Source organism: Cetorhinus maximus, chromosome 7 (genome assembly GCF_964194155.1).
Source record: "Cetorhinus maximus chromosome 7, sCetMax3.hap1.1, whole genome shotgun sequence".
Taxonomy (NCBI): Eukaryota; Metazoa; Chordata; class Chondrichthyes; order Lamniformes; family Cetorhinidae; genus Cetorhinus; species Cetorhinus maximus.
The window spans coordinates 1053028-1053674 of NC_135885.1; positions in this window are offsets into that span (position 1 = coordinate 1053028).

A 647-nucleotide genomic window follows, 5' to 3' on the forward strand; every position below is an offset into this window, starting at 1 on the left:
CTCCCTCAGCACTGACCCTCTGACAGTGCAGCACTCCCTCAGTACTGACCCTCTGACAGTGCAGCACTCCCTCAGCACTGACCCTCTGACAGTGCAGCACTCCCTCAGTACTGACCCTCCGACAGTGCAGCACTCCCTCAGCACTGACCCTCTGACAGTGCAGCACTCCCTCAGCACTGACCCTCTGACAGTGCAGCACTCCCTCAGCACTGACCCTCTGACAGTGCAGCACTCCCTCAGTACTGACCCTCTGACAGTGCGGCACTCCCTCAGTACTGACCCTCTGACAGTGCAGCACTCCCTCAGTACTGACCCTCTGACAGTGCGGCACTCCCTCAGTACTGACCCTCTGACAGTGCGGCACTCCCTCAGTACTGACCCTCTGACAGTGCGGCACTCCCTCAGTACTGACCCTCTGACAGTGCGGCACTCCCTCAGTACTGACCCTCTGACAGTGCAGTGCTCCCTCAGTACTGACCCTCTGACAGTGCAGCACTCCCTCAGTACTGACCCTCCGACAGTGCAGCACTCCCTCAGTACTGACCCTCCGACAGTGCAGCACTCCCTCAGTACTGACCCTCTGACAGTACCACACCCCCTCAGTACTGACCCTCTGATAGTGCAGCACTCCCTCAGTACTGACCCTC